The 21310-nt window shown below is 38.5% G+C and overlaps 1 protein-coding gene across 2 annotated transcripts in view; it reads left to right on the forward strand.

Moving 5' to 3' along the window:
- Positions 1-713: 713 nt before the first annotated feature.
- RABGAP1L (RAB GTPase activating protein 1 like) overlaps positions 714-21310 on the forward strand; it is a 680962-nt gene continuing 660365 nt past the window's right edge. Inside the window, exon 1 of one of the 2 annotated variants that reach the window (XM_036756235.1) lies at positions 714-793. The gene's annotated coding sequence lies outside the window, so the exon portion shown is untranslated. The remainder of the gene's footprint in view (positions 794-21310) is intronic. The other variant, XM_036756234.1, reaches the window with a different exon arrangement.

The raw sequence follows: 21310 nt of genomic DNA on the forward strand, positions 1-21310 counted from the left end.
ATGACAGGTAGTACAACTATCATTTCCCTCATTTTACAGATGAGGCTCTCAAGGAGGTCAATCAATGATCATAGTCACATGGTTAGTGAGTGGCCTTCTGGTTCTACCACATCCTGTGTTCTTTCTCCTACTTCACACCTTTTTTTCTTACTTGACTAATATAGATGTTGTATTATATGCACATATATTCTGCTTGCTTTAATTATACATCTTTATAGCTGCTTTGCTTTGGTATAGGAGACCTGGTCTCAATTAGTTTTTGTTGCTTAGTGTTGAGTGATTCTTCCAGAAGAGTAACACTGAAGCTCTAACCAAACTGGTTTATCCTGCTGTCATCAGCTTAACAGATATCAAAGAAGTAATGATTATCAGTTAACTTGTTCAAAGATAAAGCTGTTTTGTAGAAAAAACATTCAATATTCACTGATTGGAGAAATCAGTTTGATTAGAGATCATATTGACTCTTATTGATTCTTTCCACTTTTGCATATCACTTTAAACCTTTCTGCATGCCATTCATAAGGAAACTTCACTATATAGCCTTGATAAAAAATAGCACTTTCCACATAGGAACAGATGCTGTTTTTTTGAAAATAAGTTTTATTGATATTTTCTGTTTCTTACATCACCATAGTTTTTCCAGGCATCCCCTGAACCCTTCCAAGAGGGCCCTCTCATCTGACAAATAGTATTTTTTAAAGAGAAAAGAAATCAGCGTTAACTGCTAAATTGAAAGAAATCTGGAAACATATGCAACATGTAACACCTGTGAACCTCCTGCCTCCATGGAGGGGTAGGTTGGGTGGAAGTGTCCTCTCATATCTCTTCGTTCAAGTTCCACCTGATCTTTATAAATTTGTTACATATACTTTTGATTTCTTTGGTGTGGTGTTCTTTCCATTTATGTTGTTCTGTCTACTGTGTATGTTATTTTCTTGGCTCTGCTTCTTTCCATTTCATATAGAAGATTTTTTTGTTTAGATTGAACTAGGTTAACTGTTAGGAATATCTTTTGGGGGAAGATGATAATACTAGTAATCTCTTTTGGAATGGATGATACCATTAATTTAGTATTACATAATCACAAAATGTTGGCTCTGGAAGGGGCAATAGAGCTAGCCTCCTTGTTTTACAGATGTTAAAACTGAGTCAAGTAGAAAGTCCGCTAAGTTACCCATGGTCACAGCCAACTAATTGGCAAAAGCTGAGACTACACAGTGGGTTCTTTTGAGAGCATCTAGTAGAAAGAGCACCATTCTGGGAAACAGAAGACCTGAATTTGAGTGTTAGCTCCAACACTTATTAGCAGAGTGACCATAGATAAGTCCTTTAATCTCCTTGAGCCTTAATTTCCTCATTTTTAAAATGGGAATTCTATGCAGTGCATAATGTATGAAAGCTATGACTAATATTATTTTTCACTAAGAAACAGAGAAATCCAGCTCCTGAGGTTGATGAAAAGGGTACAAGATTGGATTTGTTTGAACAATCTCTGAGAATTCAGACCCACTTAAAATGGGGTAAATGTGTAATGTGGCTTTTTTTAAAACATCAGAAAGGACTGGTGAACATCATTATTTTAAGGAATGTTCTATAAATGTTCAGGTACTTGGTATTTCATTTTAAAAAATTTGGCTTACATTATCCAACAGGCAGTAGCTTCTTTAAATTCAGATTATTTGTATTTGAACTGAGCACAATTAATTATGGTTGGTTTGAAAAAGACTTACCATTGTTTTACCAGAAACTTAAAGAAATTAATTCAGTGCTTTTCCACATTGAAGTATTTTCATCCCAGTTCTAGTGAATATTTCTAGTTAATATTTTCTTTCCAACTTATAGCTAAACCTGATTGTGGTGTGTGCATGTGTCAGTTTTTTTTCTACAGAAATTTTGATGATATTTTTCATCTCTGGATGAAATAGAGTCTTCTAAAATAGCTCTATTCATGATAAAATGTTTTTGGTACACTTTAGAAACTATGAGTAAACTATGGAAACAGTAGATTATTTTTAGCATTTGGAGTGCTGTAACTTTTTGGCTGCTAATAAATTCAGCTATGTTCTCTGACAGACACATGAAAATAAAATAAATGCTGAATCTAAACTGAACACAGCTGAGAACCAGGAAATAAGCGAAAAATCTGCCTGAGTTGTCAAAATAGATATAGCAGCATTCCTGCTAGTTGAGCTCTCAATCGGAGCCATTTAACCTTATTTTACATCTAATAAGATTGGTGGTCTGATTGCCAAGCCCACCACACTGTAGCAAATTAGTAGAGGGGCTGCTACTCTGACAATAGCAAAGAGTGACAGTTGATGGCCTGCTAGCAAGAGGGGGAGGCAATTATAAAAAAATTAGACACAAAAACTCACCCTAACAATCTGGGATTGTTTAGGGAAGGGGTATATATGGCTTCATCCATGTCAATAGATTCTAGGGGATCTCTGCACATTACAATAATAAAGGTTCATAAGTTCATAATTCTGGACCTGGAAGGGACTAGTCCAAACCTGTAGTTTTATAGGGGAGAAGGCGGAAATCCACAGTGATTGAGTGACTTGCCCAAAGTTATATTGCTTATAAATCTTACGCTTATAAGTGTTACCAAGGAGGGGGTAAGTGACAGATTTGAAACCAGGTGTTCTGGTTTAAAATATTTTCTCCCTGAGTCATCAACAAAAACTTATCCTCAGCATACTTAGATTAAGAAAGTAGGAAAATATGTAAATGTTTAAAGATGTCCATCAAAAAGAATCAAAACATGAGAAAAAAAAGTTGTACTTAAAGGGGTGAATCCTTAACTGCTCAGAAAACTTAGCCACTTAGAATGATACATTATGGATAAATGATCTCTTGTTAATTCAGAATGTAGACATAGAGATAGATGGAGATACTGAATGGAATTCTAGAAAGTACATAGCCATTTTGCTATGAGAAGTTAATTCAGTGACTGATTCAAGCTATCAGAATTGGGTAATTTTGTTTATTCAGCAAATATTTATTTGATTCATTCAGTGTGCCAAACATGATGTAAGGTGTTGTAAGTTATAGAAAGAAGAACAAGACACGGTCCCCATTACCAAGGAACAGAATATAAATTTTGGAGGGCAGAGACTATTTTTTGATGGCATCTTTAGCATTCAAGCAATGCCTTGCACATGGCAGACATTTAATAAGTGCTTTTTGAATTGAATTGGAGGAGCTAGAAGCCCAGTAGGGAATAAGGCATATCTAAAACCAATGGGGGGAGTGGGAAAAGAGAGACAGTGTGGTATGGTAGATAGAGAGTTGACTTCCCAGGCAGGGAGTCACAGGTTCAAGTCTCCCTCTGACATATGTTGGCTGGGTGACTTGGAGCTAGTCAGGTCACTTTTCAGGCCCCAAGCAGCTTTCTGAGATTTCAAGTTGAAGAGGAAGTTCCTCATCTTGGAATTTCCTATTCCAGTAAAATCACAGATTCAATCCTTCTCTGAGGAAGAATGTGAACCTGTAAGTGGAGAAGTGTGCTCTGGGTGTTGCTTGCCAGGTGGGCAGGGGAAGAGTGGTCAGAGAAACCTTTATGGAAGAGATAGCGTTTGAGTTGGGATTACAGGGTTGGGTAAGAATTGGATAGGAAGAAAATCTGGATGAGAAAGGGTATATCCCTTTTCCTGGAAGTTTCATTGTAGGCAAAAGCATGGAGACTAGAAAGCTTTGGGGAACCACACAGAGTTTGGGTTCAGCACGTGCATTTTGGCTGGAACTTGCATTATGTGTAGTGGGAGATAAAGCAGGAATTAGAAAAACTTGAAACACTTCAGTTGAATGTAAACTTCTTGAGGGCACGGATTATTTCCCTTTAATCTTTTTATCCCTAGCAGAGTAGGCATTTAAAATAATTAATTTATGTAGTATTTATATAGTATTTCATCAGCTACCATGGGTTCAGTGATTGTATCTATATATGTGACTCTCCAATCTACTTGTCTGGCCCTAGCTTCTCTTCAGCTTCTGGTCTCATATCTCCAACTTGCCTATTAGATTTCTCAAACTGGATGTCCTGTAGATATCTTATCACGCCTAAAACAGAATTAATGTCTCATCGTGGCTAAAACCTACCCCCCCCCACCCCCAGTCTTTACCCCTTCCTAACTGCCCTATTACTGTCAAAGGCTCTACCACCCACTTAACCCAGGCATTCAGGTTTGCAGCTTGGGGTTATTCTTGACTCCTCCCTCTCTTTCACTGCCCCTCCCCCCATCCAGGTAGTTGTCAAGTCCTGTGGCTCCCTGTCACTTTCAGGTTAAATCTTCTGTTTGGCTTTTAGATTTCTTCATAAGCTGGGCCCTTCCTGCCTCTCCAGTCTTCTTACACCTCAATCCAATCAGTTGTCAAGTCTTACTGTTTTTATTTTGTAACAACACTCACCCCTGCTTCTGTCCCGACACTGCTAACACCTTGGTGCAGGCCCCCCATCATGTCTGGACCATTGCAATAACCTGCTGGTTGGTTTCCCTGCCTCAAGTTCCTCCCCATTACAATACATTCTTCACTTATCTGTCAGATTGATCTTGCTAAAATTCAGGTCCGGTCATGTCACTTCCCTTCCCCCTTTCAATAGACTCCAGTAGTTCACCATCACCTTCTGGATCAAATATAAAATCCTTTGCTTGGCTTTTAAATCCCTTTATAACCTTGCCCCTTCCTACCTTCCCAGGCTTCTTCCACCTTATAACCCTTCATGTACTCTGTGATTCGGTGAATTGGCTTCCCTACTGTTTCTTGCATACAACATTTCGTCTCCTGAATCCAAGTGTTTCACTGACTGTCCCCCATGCCTGGAATGCTTTCTCTTTTCATCTCTGCCTCCTGGCTTCCTTCAGGTATCAGCTAAAGTCCCACTTTATTCATGAAGTCTTTTTCAGTCCTCCTTAGTCTTACTGCCTTCTCTCTGAGAGCACCCCCAATTTATCCTTTCTATATTTTGTTTGTACATAGTTGTTTGCTTGTTATCTAACCCATCATACTGTGAGCTCCTTGAGGGCAGGGGCCATTTTTTGTCATTCTTTATAAGGCTTAACGTAGTGCCTACCACATAGTAGGCACTTAATTAATGCTAGTTGACTGACTTTAAGGTATACAAACTGTGTTTCCTTATAGCAACCTTCTGGAGTAGAGATTGCAGGTATCATCTTTAGTTTACAGATGAGGAAACTACAGTTCTATAAGTGAAGTAATTTTCCTATATTCGTGCAGGTAGTAACTGTCTTGATTTGAACACAGGGCTTCTGACTCCAAAGCTACTCCTTTCAAAGCACCATTCTGTCTCTTAAGTGTTTGTGGAATGGAAAGAGAAAGCACTTAAGAGTTCTTAAGGTTGATCACCTAGCTTCTTAAGGTCCAGCTAAGGTTGGAACCATATTGTTGATGGTTTTGAATGCCAGGCTGGAGAATTTAAACAATTCAATCCTTAATTCAGTAGGCAATGTGGAGTGACTGAAAGGGAGTTCTCTGTTTTTGAACAGGGAAATTATATGACTGACCCTGTGCTTTTGGAAACTTAATGAGGCAGAACAGTGTGTGCGCGCGTGTGTGTGCCTGCTAGTGGTGGTGTCCAGTAGGAGAGTGTTGCTAGGGTGGTGACATTGTTAATGAAGAGGAGGGGATATAGATAATATGTTAAATTCAGCTCACAAGTATTTCTTAAATACCCATGTGACCAAGTTAACAGGTCTTAATTAACAGGTCTTCACAACTGACTAAACATGGGAGTCAAATCAGTGAACATTTATTATATGTTTCCTGTGAGACAGATGCTGTGTTAAGCTCTGGGGATAAAAATATGGTCTCTACTTTCATGGAGTTCACATTTGAGTAGGGGAGACTACATGGAAATTACATGTATTTGCAAAATATATATAGATGGTAGTGAGGGAGAGGGATGAATCAAAGCTGACTGAGGTTTGGAACTTGAATGACTTGGGAGATGGTGATAGATTAACAAAAAAGAAAGATCACATTCAGAGGAAAAATGTTGAATTTGGTTTTAGATATATTTGAACTCCTAGTGGGACATGTAAGGAGAACGATGGTAGTATTTGGAAAAGCATTAGGGTTTAGAGTTTCGGGAAAAAGTTGGTGCAGAAGATGGAGATTCTGGAGTCAGCTACTTAAGGTGATAATTGAAACATGGTTGTATATGATATTGTCAAGGAAGAAGATGTAGTTAAAGAAAAGATTACTGAGTACTAAATGCCCAAGAATTCTGTATTTATGGAGTGGGAGGAGTGGGGAGAAAGATGAGACTGAGAAAGATTAGAGAGGTTGCAGGTTAACCAGGAGATAACCAGTAATGCAATGGAAATCATGCTATTTTGTTTGATTCTTAAAATATCTTTGTGAGGTAAGTGCTGAAGACATATCCTCAGTTTATAGTTGGGAAAACTGAGGCTTTAGGAGGTTAAGTGACTTATTACTCATGTGAAAGGGGGGGAGGTGCAGAGAAACCAAGTGTCAGGCAGAATTTGAACCCAGCTTTCTCTTGATTGACTCTAAATCCAGTACTCTTTTCACTAAAAAATGCTTTACTAGGAAAGATATAGTTAACTTTCAAATGCAGCTTAGAAATCAAGGATACTGAATCCTTTTTATTTTGCAGGTCCTTGGTGATTTTTGAGAGAATAGTTTTTTTGGAAGGGAGGTAAGGTCACAGCGAGTGAAAGAATAAGATAGGAGTGAAAGAATAAGATAGGAGTGAGGAAGTAGAAGGATCATGTATGTACAATTTGAGAAGTTTGGCATGGAAGTAAGGAGAGACAAGGGATGGTAGCAAAATGTGGCAAAATCAATAGAAGGTATTTTTAATTTGGAGAGATCTAAACATATTCGTTGGTAGGGTAGGGAAGCAGTGGAGAGAGATGGAAGATTCAAGAGAGGGGATGATTGTAGTGGGGAGAGGAGAAGAGGAATGAGACAGAAGGTGCAAATGAAGGCTTAGTTGTGGAAAGGAGGTATTTATTCTTTTGACATAAGAAGGAAGGTAAAGAAGATATAATAGACTGATGGGGGAAAGTTGAAAGAATTCACATTTAAGATGACTTCAGTTTTTTCTGTAAAATAGTAAGTTTTGTCCCCTGTGTATTAGGGAAGCAGGGATTTATTTAGGACAGGGGTTCTTACCTTTTTTGTGTCATGTACTCCTTTGTCAGTCCAGTCTTTGGCTCTCTTTTTCAGAATAATATTAATTGCATAAAATAAAATGCATATGATTACAAAGAAAAACAGTTATTGAAATTAAAAAAAGTTCACGGACCCCAGGTTAAGAAGCCCTGATTTAAGGACTTGAGAAAACTGTAAGAAGATTAGACAGCACCTATGGGGAAGTGATACGGAACCAGCTAGAGATGAGCAAGAAGGAGGCAGATAATTTCATTGATGGTAGGCAGCTAGAGAGTGCAGTGGATAAAATGCTGACCTTGGATTCAGGAAGACTGCTAACTTGTGAGACACTTAACTAGGTCGGGTGACCCTGGACAAGTGACCTAATCTGTCTATGCCCCCACCTCCCCCAACCCTTTTTAAACTTTATCTTTGTAATCCAAACCTGTAGGGTTTAATACTGTACAATACATAAGAATGAATAAAGTTATTGCTTCCTGCACTATACTCCCTTAGTTAATGAAGTGCTTCTTTTTCCTCTTACCTTCACAGTCTGCATATTGCATCTTGTTTTCCCCTTGATTGGATGAGGATTGGGGGAAATCTCATTTATAAGCTCCTTCTAAGCGTAAGCTTTTCTCATAAAATCCCTGACTGATAGCATCCTTGTAATTAAATTGGGAGTTTGATGAAAGTATATCCTGCCTGTGCAATCTTTATTTTAACTAGAATGGTTTTGCTATTTATTAAATAGCATTTGGAAAGAGCACCTGGAAACTTGTGTGACGTTTGTTTAAGAATGATACCAGAGCATACATGGGGCAGAGGTTTTTTTTTTAACCTAATTTCAATTTGATGGGCTATAGGGATTTATGATGCTCTGAGAGCTTCTCTGTTAGCCTTTTAAAGCCAGTTTATCTTTCAGCCTGAGTCCCTACGTTTAAGATACAGCTCAGACCCCCTTTTCTGCATGAGGGCTTTCTTGTGCTAATCTCCTCCCTTCTAAACCACATTGTATTGACTTTATATTTATGCTGTACATATTTTTATACGTACTTGTCTCCTCCATTAGAATGGAAGTTCCTTGTGAACAGAGATGGTTTCATTCTTTGTACTTGTATGCCCAGTGCCTCTAGTACATGGACGCTTGATAAGTACTTGACTGATTGACCATAAAAGACCTTTTTTTTTTCTGCTTGAATGTGAGCTTATATGAATATGTATGTTGTATATATAGTGTCCCCAAATTCTTACTTCAGTTTTAAGCTATTAAAGCTTTACCACCTTATAGAAAATGAGGTTGATAGAGTTAAATGACATAATCAGGGTCAACAATATAGGTAGTAGGTGAGATACATTGACCGTAGAGGGTGTCTCAAAGGTCTTACTGCAGTTTTACATGATTAATTAAGCAATAATGAATATTATTATTTATATTATGTATTATAATTTACAATAACATTTTAATATGGGCAACTAGGTGTTGCAGTGGATAGAATGCTGGAGTCGGGAAGATTCATCTTTCTGAGTTTAAATCTGGCCCTGGACACTTAACCAGTTATGGACAAGTCACTTAACTCTGTTTGCCTCAGTTTCCTCATCTGTAAAATGAGCTGGAGAAGGAAATGACAAACCACCCCAGTATCTTTGCCAAGAAAACCTCAAGCACAATCACAAAGAATTGGACATGATTGAAAACAACAACAACAACAGATTTTTTGCAGTTACTCATTGATCTAGACTTGTTAGCATGGCCCTTGATGGTAGGTAGGTGTTCAACAGATACAATGGGCAGGTGCTTTTGGCATTATTATTTGTGCCAGATAATTCAATTAAAAAGTTGAATGGGTTTTTTTTTTGGCTACAAATCATGGATTGCTAGGGTCAGGTGCTGCAAGTTGGAAGCTGGGGAGCTAGAGTGTTTCCCTTCAGGTCAGTCAGTCAGGATAGTGGGAAACATGTACTTGGTATCATCTTTAAATCTTGATGCTTGTCAGGGATGTAATGTCTAGTGTCTTGTTCTGTTTGTAAATTTGACAGACTGATCTATTATTCAAGGTGAAGTCAGTCACTTTTCCTAGGTAGAAAGCATGGTGTTTCTTCATCAAATAGCCTCATATATTTTTGTAAGCTTTTTTCTTAAATGGATTTGTCTTCCGTTTTTACCCATTTTAAATTAATTTCTTTCTAGAGGGAGAAACATTTAAAAAATTCTTTAGTATAGATTTAGTGATAAATTTGTATATATGACATAATATTTATAGTATGGTTAGGAAAATATTCTAAAAGAAGGTATTTGTGTGTAGGACTAATGATCTCATATTGTAACAGAAAAGTCCCTAAATAAGACAAATTTCTTTCGTAAAAGTTTATTCCTTAGAAAGGAACAGGGGTTTGTTATTGTAGAAAATGGGAAGTCCATAATGTTGGATTCTGATATCCTTTTTAGAGTTAGGCAAGTTACTTTATGCTCACCCTGGCCGACCTGAAATAGGCACACAAGGGCATATTTGGCTGTGATCAGCTCACATAATTTGTCTAGCTATAGTTGAATTGACCCTAAAGTGATTCAGATTTTATGTTAAGACAGTATTTGCTGAATTATGCTGAGTAGTTTACTTGTGCCTTATTCTCTTCACCTATTTCTGCATATGTAAAACATGACTTTTCTCCCCTGTAATTGTGAGAGATCGTGGACCTAAGATTAGTCATAAATAGAGTAGACAGAGCACTGGGATTGGAGTCAGGAAGACCTGGTATGAATTATACCTCAAACATTTTCTCATCGTTAAAAAGAGGGAGTTGGATTCAGTGACCTGTAAGGTCTCTTTGAGCTTCAGATCTATGATTTTGTGATAATTATGCTGGATTTGGAAAAGACTTCAATGCAAAGGATCACAGAGTTAGAGCAGGGGCAATCTAGGCTGTGCCTCTAATTTTGCTGATGAGTGAGCTGAGGCCCAGAGAGATGAAGCAGTATGCTTAATATCAGCAACAAGATTTGAACCCAGGTCTTCTGTCTCTGGAGCTACTTTTCTTTTCATTGTACTCTCCTGCTTTCCCCATTATTATTGAGCTTGTGGATCAATTAGTAATCAGGTCTAGCTTCCTATGTTATTAAGGATAAAGTGGTATTGTTCCCATGTTATGGAAAAAGGCATCTTCTCCCCTGTAGAAGCTAAGACTTGCCTAGACTCACAAAGTGTTTTTATAAATTTTTATAAATTCATTAATTTGATCAACCCTGTTGAGTTTATTGTGGTAGATGTTGTCTTTGTCTCTGCTTTAAGTTTAGCTCCCAAGAAGATAAGTGACTTTCCCAAGTTGACACAGCTAAGGTTTAAGGGGAACCTGAACTCAGTTTTCCTTACTTATGGTCCAGTGTACTTTATGCTTTGTTTCTCTTGTTCTGTACATTATATTACTCTTGCTATACCTTTTAATTTAGGACCAATTTAGCCTTGGTATTTAACTTCTCTGGGCTTCAGCCAATCAACAAGTATTTTTTAAAGCTCTTCTTATATGTTAGGTACAGGTCTTAGTTTCCTCATCTCTAAAATGTGGATAATGTAATATCTATCTCAGTGGTATTATTGTGAAGATCAAATGAAAATTTACAAATGGTAAAATGTATATACCATTAACTGCTACATAATAGGTGGCATTATTAGTCTCATAATGAGTTTTTCTTTTGAAATTGAATTTCATATTTACTCTGGAGGTGACAAGTATGTGCCCAGTAGCAAATAGTCATCTTTCGAGTATCGGGTTAAATTACCAAAGTAAGGAAATGATTCCCATTAATTTGGATGCTACTTTGACTTTTTCTACTCAACTGCTGCTGATTCATATTTCTCTTCTCCTTTTGAGTAGCTCTTGCGTGAGGAGTGAAGCAAGGCAATGAGTTATAGGGGACTGACTTCTAGGGAGACAAGTTCTTAGGTGTTTTCCAGTGGCTGTGTGCCAACCCTTTTAGGGATGACTCTCTTTTAGAGGTCAGGGAAATGAAAACAGGAGGGAAAAAAGGAAATAAGGACTTGAACTGTTCTGCCTTGAAAGTTGAAAAACTTGGTTGGAAATTTTAGTAAAATTTCAAGGAATATATATGAATTAAGTGAAATTTATAAAAATTCCCAACAATTTGCTATTTGTCAAAGAAGAAAATGGTTATTGTTCAGATAAAACAAAGGATAAACATTTCTGCCTAGTAATAGTTTTAGTAAAGTATTTTTTAATCAAACTTGAGAATAAGATTATTCTTTCTTTTAAATAGGAAGATGCTATTTAGTTAATAAGCATTTCAGTCACTCAATAAACATTTATTAAGCACCTACTGTGTGTTAGCCAGTGAGCTAAGTTTTAACTAGGGGCATAAGAAAGGCAAAATACCATCCCTGCTTTCAAGGAGATTACAGGCTAATGAGGGAGACAAACATGCAAACGACTATGTACAAAACAAGTTGTAGATGGGATAAATTGGAAGTAATCAGCAGAGGGAAAGCACTAGCTTTAAGGAAGATCAGAAGAGATTTCTTGTAGAAGTTGGGTTGGATTTTAACTGAATCTTGAAGGGAGCCAAGAAAGCTAGGAGGTGGAGCTGAGGAGGAAGAGCATTCCCTGTGTGGAGGATGCCTGAGGTGTTGGGATCTCAGAGTACTTGGGTGTGGTGGTAGGGTGGTGCAGGGTATAAGGTATAGGAAGCCAGGAAGGGTAGTATGTGTGTGTGTGTGGGGGCAGGTTATGAAGGGCCAAAACAGAGGGTTTTTATATTTGATCCTGGAGGTGGTAGGGAGTCAGTGGAATTTATTGAGTAGGGGGTGGTGACATGGTTAGACTTATGCTTTAGGAAGATCACTTTGACCACGAAGTGGAGGATGAAGTGGGGAGGAGAGAGGCTTGTGGCAGGGAGACTAACGAGCAGGCTCTTGCTATGGTCCAGGCATGAGGTGATGAGGACATGGAACAGAATGTTGCTGGCAGAGGAGGGGAGGGGGATTTGTACAGGAGATGTTATGAAGAATTGACAGGCCTTGGCACAGATAGGATGTGAGGGGTGAGAGAAAGTGAAGAGTTGAGAATGACACCTAGGTTGTAAGTCTGGGGTACTGGGAGGATGGTGGTCCCCTCAATGGTAATAGGGAAGTTAAGAAGAGGGAGGGTTTGGAGATAAAGATAATGAGTTCAGTTTTGAACATGTTGAATTTAATTAATTTATTTATTTAACATATTTAATTTTCAGCATTGATTTTCACAAGAGTTTGAGTTACAAATTTTCTCCCCATTTCTACCCTCCCCCCCACTCCAAGATGGCATATATTCTGGTTGCCCTGTTCCCCAGTCAGCGCTCCCCTCTGTCACCCCACTCCCCTCCCATCCCCTTTTCCCTTCCTTTCTTGTAGGGCAAGATAAATTTATATGCCCCATTGTCTGTGTATCTTATTTTCTAGTTGCATGCAGAAACATTTTTGTTTGTTTTTGAACAAATGTTTTTAAAACTTTGAGTTCCAAATTCTCTCCCCTCTTCCCTTCCCACCCACCCTCCCTAAGAAGTCAAGCAATTCGACATAGGCCACATGTGTATCATTATGTATAACCCTTCCACAATACTCATGTTGTGAAAGACTAACTATATTTTGCTCCTTCCCAACCCATCCCCCTTTATTGAATTTTCTCCCTTGACCCTGTCCCCTTTCGAAAGTGTTTGTTTTTGACTACCTCCACCCCCGTCAGCCCTCCCCTCCATCATCCCACCCATTTTTTTTATCTTCTTCCTTCTTCTTTCCTGTGGGGTAAGATTCCCAATTGGGTATGTATGGTAATTCCCTCCTTAGGCCAAATCTGATGAGAGCAATGTTCACTCATTCCCCCCTCACCCGCCCTCTTCCCTCCTCCCACAGAACTGCTTCCTGTTGCCACCTTTATGCAAGATAATCCACCCCATTCTATCTCTCCTTATCTCCCTCTCTCAGTATGTTCCTCTCTCATCCCTTAATTTGATTTTATTTCTTTTAGATATCTTCCCTTCATCTTCAACTCACCCTGTGTCCACTCTCTCTCTTTCTCTCTCTCTCTATGTATACACACACACACACACACACACACACACACACACATAGATATATACATATATACACATTCACCCATATATATACATAAACATATATGTATGCATATTCCCTTCAGCTACCCTAATACTGAGGTCTCATGAATCATACTTGTCATTTTTCCATGTAGGAATGTCAACAAAACAGTTCACCTTTAGTAAGTCCCTTGCAATTTCTTTTTCTTGTTCTTTTTCTTGATTACCTTTTCATGCTTCTCTTGATTCTTGTGTTTGAAAGTCAAATTTTCTATTCAGCTCTGGTCTTTTCACTGAGAAAGCTTGAAAGTCCTCTATTTTATTGAAAGTCCATATTTTGCCTTGGAGCATGATACTCAGTTTTTTGCTGGGTAGGTGATTCTAGGTTTTAATCATAGCTCCATTGACCTCCGGAATATCGTATTCCAAGCCCTTTGACCTCTTAATGTAGAGGCTGCCAGATCTTGGGTTATTCTGATTGGGTTTCCACAATACTCAAATTGTTTCTTTCTGGCTGCTTGCAGTGTTTTCTCCTTGATCTGGGAGCTCTGGAATTTGGTGACAATATTCCTGGGAGATTTCTTTTTGTGATCTATTTGAGGAGGCGATCGATGGATTCTTTCAATTTCTATTTTGCCCTGTGGCTCTAGAATATCAGGGCAGTTCTCCTTGATAATTTCTTGAAAGATGATATCTAGGCTCTTTTTTTGATCATGGCTTTCAGGTAGTCCAATAATTTTAAAATTATCTCTCCTGGATCTATTTTCCAGGTCAGCGGTTTTTCCAATGAGATATTTCCCATTGTCTTCCATTTTTTCATTCATTTAGTTCTGTTTTATAATATCTTGATTTCTCATAAAGTCACTAGCTTCCATTTGCTCCAATCTAATTTTTAAGGTAATATTTTCTTCATTGGTTTTTTGGACCTCCTTTTCCATTTGACTAATTCTGCCTTTCAAGGCATTCTTCTCCTCATTGGCTTTTTGGAGCTCTTTTGCCATTTGAGTTAGTCTGTTTTTTAAGGTGTTGTTTTCTTCAGTGTTATTTTTTAGTATTTTTTTGGATCTCCTTTAGCAAGTCATTGACTTGTTTTTCATGGTTTTCTCGCATCCTTCTCATTTCTCTTCCCAATTTTTCCTCTACTTCTCTAACTTGCTTTTCCAAATCCTTTTTGAGCTCTTCCATGGCCTTACACCAGTTCATGTTTTTCTTGGAGGCTTTTGGTGTAGGCTCTTGCACTTTATTGACTTCTTTAGGCTGTATGTTTTGGTCTTCTTTGTCAGCAAAGAAAGAATGCAAAGTCTGAGACTGAATCTCGGTGTGTTTTCGCTGCCTGGCCATATTCCCAGCCAACTAATTTGACCTTTGAGTTTTTCAGTGGGGTATGACTGCTTGTAGACTAGAGAGTTCTATGTTCTACGTTTGGGGGGGAGGTGCCAACTCTGCCACACCAGCACTGCTCCCTCCCCAAGAACTCCCAACCCGGACTGGGCTTAGATCTTCAGCAGGCTGTGCACTCCTGCTCTGATCTGCCACTTAATTCCTCCCACCAGATGGGCCTGGAGCCGGAAGCAACAACAGCCGTAGCTGCCCCACCTTCTGCTGCCCCTGGGGCTGGAAGCCGAACCTCGAACTCCTTCCACTCCCTCAGCTTTTCCCACTAACCTCAGCAGTCTTTGGTGTTTATGGGTTGAGAAGTCTGGTAACTGCCGCAGCTCACTGATTCAGGGCGCTAGGGCATGCTCTGCCCAGTTGCTGGTCTTGTTGGTCCACGCTGCTCAGGCTGGGCTCTGCTCCACTCCGTTCTCAGCTCCCAGCTCCGTGTGGGATAGACCTCACCCAGAGACCATCCAGGCTGTCCTGGGCTGGAGCCCTGCTTCCTTCTGCTGTTTTGTGGGTTCTGCCATTCTAGAATTGGTTCAGAGCCATTTTTTATAGGTTTTTGGAGGGAGTCAGTACGCAGCTCATGCTAGTCCCTGCTTACCAGCCGCCATCTTGGCTCCGCCCCGAACATGTTGAATTTAATATGTCTACGAGATATCCAATTCTAGATGTCCAGTAAGTGGTTGGAGATGTGATACTGAATGTCAGGAGAGAGGTTATGTCTGGCTGAATAGATTAGAGAATCATCAGCATAGAGATGATAATTGAGTCCGGAGGACCTGATGAGATCAAGTGAAATAATATAGAGGGAGAGTAGAAAAAGGATTCAGCAAAGGAGACGGAGAAGGAGCAGTCGGATAGGTTGGAGGAGAACTAAGAGTAAGTAGTGTCATGAAGAGTGTATTAAGTAAAAGAAGGTGATTTCTAGTGTCAGAGGCTACAGAGAGGTGGAAGAGAATGAAGAGAAAAGACCATTAGATTTGGCAATTAGGAGATCCTTCATAACTTTGGAGAGAGAAATTTTAGTTGAATGATGAAGTTGGAAGCCAGACTATAGAGCATTTTTTAAAAATTAAATTTTATTTTCACTTCCAGATTCCCTCCCTACCCCCTACAACTCCCCACCCATTGAGAAAGCAAGAATAACAAAATTTGTTACAAATATACATACATATATTTAAGCAAAACCAATTTCCATATTAGTTATATCCAAAACAAAGTTATGTTTGTGTGGGGTACAAGACCCTTACCAATATAATATAAAAATTCATAAAATAAAGAGGAGTCTTGAGGAAGAACAGAAAGTATTTATTCAATTCTCAAGAGAAAGGGTGTCACCTCCACTAGGACAGACCAGGGGAAGGAGGCAAATTTCAAAAGGCAAGACACCAATATATATCCTAATGTGAGGAAATTCCCGCCCACCACTGTCGCTCCTCTCCATTGGCTGGGAGGTGGGCTTACAGTCTAGGTGCGAAAAGCTAGATGAAGAACCAGGAAATCAGGCACAGCCAATCCAAACGTATCTCCTTATTTAGCAACTAGCTGCTGATGTGGTAGTAATATGGCTAAGGTAAAGGAGAGGAATGAGGAAAAGGGAGGGGGGGTGCCTTCCTGGAGCAGGGAACAAACAACTCATATGCTGTCCATTATATCCTTATTTTGTTAAAACTTTGTGCTAGCACCGAGAGAGAGAGAAGGGAGGGCACTTATTGCCCCAAGCCCTGGATTCCTAGAAATTAGGTAACCAAATCCCTACAAGGTTAAATCCTGAGTCTATTCTATTCCTCCAAACTCCACTTATTTCAAGAATAAGAGAAGAAAATAATTCCTGTATTCTTCCTCTGAAGTCTTCACAAGTGTTATCTCCCACTCATGTTTCAGTTTGCACTCTGAGTCCATCACCTCTCTATCTGGAGGTGAGTAACATCTTGGGTCCTCTGGAACTGTGGTTTGTTCCATTGAGTTTATCAGAGGTGTGTAATATCAATTAAGGTGGGACTTTCTTACTGTTTTAAAATGATTAAGTGTCTTTGATTGAGTCTTACTACGTGCTAAACCCCAGGCCCAAACCTCTACCTACTAGGTGCTAAGCCTGTGTAGATGTGAAGCCCTCAGAGTCCTAAGGGGAGTTGCCAATTGTAGGAGCCTAAGTTCTGGTGGCTCAGATGACATTTGATGACATCCGAAACTGTATAAAAAGAGAGAACAGAGTTATTTGCTTAGAGCTCCAACTCTTGGTGGTGTGCTGATGTGGAGACTCTGGGCACCCAAAGTTAAGAGCCCTCCAGCTTGTAAACCCAGATGTTCGGACTTTGTTAAACTCTGGTAGCTATGCATTGACATTTGAATCAGACAAGGTCTGTCTGTTGATGTTTGTAATTTGTTTGTATTTGCTCTGAAGTTCAGGGTGCTGGCTTTTCCCCCTGAACTAAGTGAATGATATTTATATACTGGATTAAAGTAAGATTGTTAACCCCTTAGTGTTGCTTTCCCTAGTAAAGCAGATCAAAAGAACCTGGGCTTGTAGCATTTCTTGCTGTTGGGCTTGTGTTGGTTTTTCACCCCCATAGCAGCTGCTAGCTGAATTGTTGAAACAAGTTGTTAGATCTTTCAAAGTAAAAAGTGATTTGGAAGGGTGGTCATTCATAGCTCAGTGATCTGCACGGGTCTTATGGAGTAGATAGAGCTGAGTTTTGAAGTAGAGTTTTGTGGAGTAGGTGAGTGACATGGTCAGACTTTTGTTTTAAGAAGCAGCACTTTGGCAGCTTTTGTGGAAGCTGGTTTGGGGAGGGGAGAGACTTTGAAGCAGGGAAATCAATTATGAGGCTGTTGTAATAACATTGGTAAGAGGTGACCAGGCCTTGAATAGGGTGGTGGTGAGTGGAAAAAAGGGGAAGGATATGAGAGATGTGCAAATAGAATTGATGAGACAACAGATGATTGACTGTATGGTGATTGAAAGAGAAGGAAGAGTTGTGGATGACTTTGAGGATGCTGTCCTGAGTATTGGGAAGAATGGAAGTTCTTTCATAGAAACAGAAAAGCTAGGAAGAGTACCCAGATTTGGGGCAAGATAATGAGTTCTATTTTGTAAGATGTGTTGGGGTTGAGATGCATGCCTGTGGATGTTCAGTGGATGTATCTAATAGGCAATTGGTCAGCTCAGCAGAAAGACGACTGTATAGATGACTGAATCCATGGTAGCTGAGTCCATCATAGAGAATGTAGAGAGAAAAGAGGACCCAGGACAAAGCCTTGAGGTGCATCCACAATAAGAGAGGTAGATGAGGATCCAGCAAAGGAGACTGAAAATGGTAGAGTTGTCCATTAAACTGTCATTTCAAACTTTTTTTTTCACCTTTGTTAAAGTAAACATATTTATGTAGTTGACAATTGTAATAGTAATTAAGGTGGGACTTTTTGCTGTTCTTAAGTGCCTTTGATGATTCTGGCCTTTGTTTGAATGGGGCAGATAAAGTGGGATCTTTTTGTCTTGGAGTATTTCTCAGCACTGAGACAATTGGGAGTCATTGATTTGTATGTGATGTGTTGCTTGGGATGGGGAACTTTCCCACACCCAGCCTGGGTGAGGTCAGAGCCCTCAGGGCTCTGAACAGGATATAATTGAGAAGAGCTTGGCTTTTAACTTTTGGGGCACAGTCGTGGAAGGAGTGTTGAGACTCTGGGCAAGCTGTAAACTGCCCCCCAGCTTCACAACCCAGATATTGGTGTTTCTCTGGTAACTATGAATTGTGTTTTGAATCAGACAAGGTCTCTCTGTTGATGTTTGTAATTTCTGTTTGTATTTGCCTTGAAGTTCAGGGGGCTGATCTTTTCCCCCTGAACTGTGAATGATATTTGTATGTTTGATTAAACTGAGATTGTTAACCCCTTAAAGTTACTTTCCTCAGTAAAGTGGGTCAAAGAACCTGTGTTGGCAGCTTTCTGTGTGCTGGTTGTTGGTGGGTCTTACACCCCTACAGCAGATGCTAGCAGATTGTTGTTACAACAATATGTGAATACTCCTTTGTATTCTGTTGTCCCGTCCCATCTCCCCCCTCCCCCCAAATATATCCATGCGGCCTACATTCTTGTCATTTGGAATAGCTGATTTTTAAAGCGCTTATTGCATAGCCTTGATGTTTTACATCTGGCTCATGAAGTTGGTATAGCCTTTTCCCCGTTTGGGGATATTTAGGTTGTTTCCAGTTTATGCCATTCCAAATAGTACTTCTTCAGACATCTTTATTAAATTATTTTGATTTTAGGTTTTTTCCTTTGAGCATATTCTCCAAAAATGGAGTGATTGGGTCAAAGGTTAAAAGTAGTTTCGTTCATATATTAGGCATTGCCAGATTGCTCTCCAGCAAGCTAAACATTTTCTGTGACTCAGTAAGTATACCAGCTTTACAATTTAACCCAAATTTCTAAAAATTGTTTTTGTTGTTAGCTGCATACTGATTCCTTAAAGTTTCAATTTGTATTTCTTTGATTGTTAGACCTTCTGTTTTTCCATATAATTATTTTTTGTCTTTATTTAGTCCTATATAAATTGTTTCTGTTTTGGTCATTTACTTAGTAGAACCCAGGTATTGCCTTTACAGAAATAATTGATACAAATAGTAAACCTGTTCTGGGAACATATTTATTGATATTCTTAGCCACAGATTCTGCCAAAGAAGATACTACTTTGTCAAGGACATTCGAGTTTTATATTAAGTATTACATTTTTATCTTTGAGAGTATTGTCATCGAGGACCATGGCATCTCTCTCTTTTAAGTTAGAGTTTTGTAATTTTCCTTGAATAATTCATTTATATCCAAAGCTATTCGAGTAGCCAAGTATTAAATATGTCTCTATGTATACCAACTGACATCTGTTTCCATTGTATTTTCTAGCTACGTGTTACTAGTATATAAAAATATAAGTGATACTTTTAATTTGTCCCATGCTTAGCTGGGAACTCATTGTTTACCTCTAGCAACTTTTGGTTAACGTCCTTGGAGTTTCTGATTATATAGTCATAAATCTACAAAAAATATGTGTTTTTGTATATAAAAGTAGTTTTCCTGTCATAGTTACTAACAGCATTTCTATTGTTACCCTTGTTTTATTCTTGTCTGTAAAGGGAATGACTCAAGTGTATGTCTGTTAAGTCTAATGATGATTTGTGGTTTTTAATACGTATTTCTAAAATGTTAACAAAGAAACACCTTACCTAATTAAAAAAATTAATCAATATATGTTGTATTATATTAAGTGTTTTCTTGCTGTCTTTTGAAAAATTTTTTTTAACTCCTTTTTTTGTTAATGTTATGGTTATTATTTTTCCACTGTGCTATACTATCTTTGTATTTCAAGTATACATCTTATTTGGTCAAAAGGAATAATTAAAAATATTTGTTAGGTTTTATTTAAGTTTGCCATGTCTATTGCTTGAGAGTAATCTGTAATTTTCTTTTTTGCCATTGGCCCAGTCTGGTGTGGGGCTAAAAATAATGGAAAAGGACTTTGAAAAGGGCATTGAAAAAGGGCTTTAAGGGTTACTTGTTATTTCACCTAATAGAACAACTCTGAAGTAGGTATAGTACATGTATTATCTTTATTTTACAAGGGAGGAAACTGAGGTTCAAAAAAGCTGAGTTACTTCCCATGGTCACGTAGCTGTTAAATATCAGTGGTGATATTTTGGCCCAGGTCTGTCCTGACTCCTCTTTCCAATGTGCCATGCTGTTCTAAGCTTTTCTGTATTTTGTAGTTGTTTATATAATTATAGGAATTATTTGTCCTTTGGAAATTCTTTAGTTTGTCTACTGGACCCAGATGCCTTTTGGGAGGCAGGGAGGGAGGTTAAGGGAAGGATGAGTAATTCTTTGGTAACTTTTCCTAATTCTTCACTGTTGTTGGTTTGTTGATGCTCTGTGCTTTAGACTAGTGATGCCAATCTCACATAGAAACAGGAGCCACTAAACAATACATAAGATGCCAGTGGACTGCATATTGATTTAGGAAACCACATATTAACATTATGTATGTTCTGTTGTGTTTTTATTTATTTTGTTACATATTTCCCAATTACATTTTAATCTAGTTCAGGTTGCACTCAGTAGGGTTGTGAACTGCATATTTGACACCTCTACCACTTTTTCCAGTTTTAGTATTTTATATTTTTGGAAATGGTCATCAAATTTATTAACATATAAGTAGCTCAAAATATTATTCTCAATTAAAAGAAAACTTTTGTGTTAGATCTTTTATCTCTTTTTTGATTGTCAGTCTACAATTTCTTTTTATTTTGTTGGTCAGTTTTTAAAATTAATTATTGGTTTTAGTTATCATTTCATTTCATCAACAGATATTTAAGTGCTGACTATGTGCTAGGTGACATGCTAGGAGGCTGTGGAGTACAGAGACAAAAATGAAACAGTCTCTGCAGTCTCAGAATTTATTCTCCTGGGAGAGAGATGCTCATATATAAGTGTATACAAATCATAGAGGATAGGGATAGGATCTCAGATTTAATTTTTAATGGGAACTCTCAGATGAGAAAACTTCCTCTACCAATGTAGGTCAGTATTTTTTAATGTAATTTATATAGTCCTGGTGAGTTTTCTGGAAGATTTAGTGACTAATTTAGGGTCATAGTCAATACATATCAGAGGCAGCAATTGTAATGGCAAGCAAAGTGTGAATTTTTGCTTTTT

This window comes from Trichosurus vulpecula, chromosome 4 (genome assembly GCF_011100635.1).
Source record: "Trichosurus vulpecula isolate mTriVul1 chromosome 4, mTriVul1.pri, whole genome shotgun sequence".
NCBI classification, from domain to species: domain Eukaryota; kingdom Metazoa; phylum Chordata; class Mammalia; order Diprotodontia; family Phalangeridae; genus Trichosurus; species Trichosurus vulpecula.